The sequence below is a fragment of the Penaeus monodon genome, chromosome 19, assembly GCF_015228065.2.
Source record: "Penaeus monodon isolate SGIC_2016 chromosome 19, NSTDA_Pmon_1, whole genome shotgun sequence".
In the NCBI taxonomy this organism is placed as follows: domain Eukaryota; kingdom Metazoa; phylum Arthropoda; class Malacostraca; order Decapoda; family Penaeidae; genus Penaeus; species Penaeus monodon.
Genome location: NC_051404.1, coordinates 1,828,717 through 1,829,353, shown reverse-complemented (window position 1 = coordinate 1,829,353; position 637 = coordinate 1,828,717).

Below are 637 nucleotides of genomic sequence, written 5' to 3'. Positions count from 1 at the left end.
AGTCCTCTTTTTCCCCGCCCCAAGCAAGGCGCAACATTCGACACTCGGTTTGGGAAAAATGGGGTTCTCATGGACAAGGTAATTACAGGGGTGTGGGGTGGGTTTTTTTGTGTTTTTTAACTTTTGGGTTTTTTGTGGTTAAAAGTGGGCCGCGGGGGAGGGAGTTAGGGAAGGGGAAATGCTTCATCATCGGTGGGGAAATGGGGAAGCTTATATGTTAAAAATTTGTTTGTGTGGGTTTTTAGGGAAAAGGGGGGTTAGGTGTGTGTGGGGGGGGGGTCCCAGGTTTTCAAATATTTGTAAGAGGTAGTTGATAATAGCGATGATGAAAGAGATGAAAGTTATGTGTACGTGATAATGGGGGATGAGATGATGATCCCATGATGATAAAGAAAATTTTAATGAACATAATGAAAACAATGGTAATATAAAAGAATTCCCAAAAACAATTAAAATTTCAATTATATTTGCCCTTATATAAAATTTCCCGGGATTTTCCTTTCCTTTCCCAAAAACTTAGCTTTGATTTCGAATAAAAAGTGAAAATGATGGTGGGAAAATAAAAACAAACCGTGTTAAAAGTAGGGTATTTTTTGAGTGGGTTGAAAAACACAAAAAAACCCCTGAACCAAAAAAA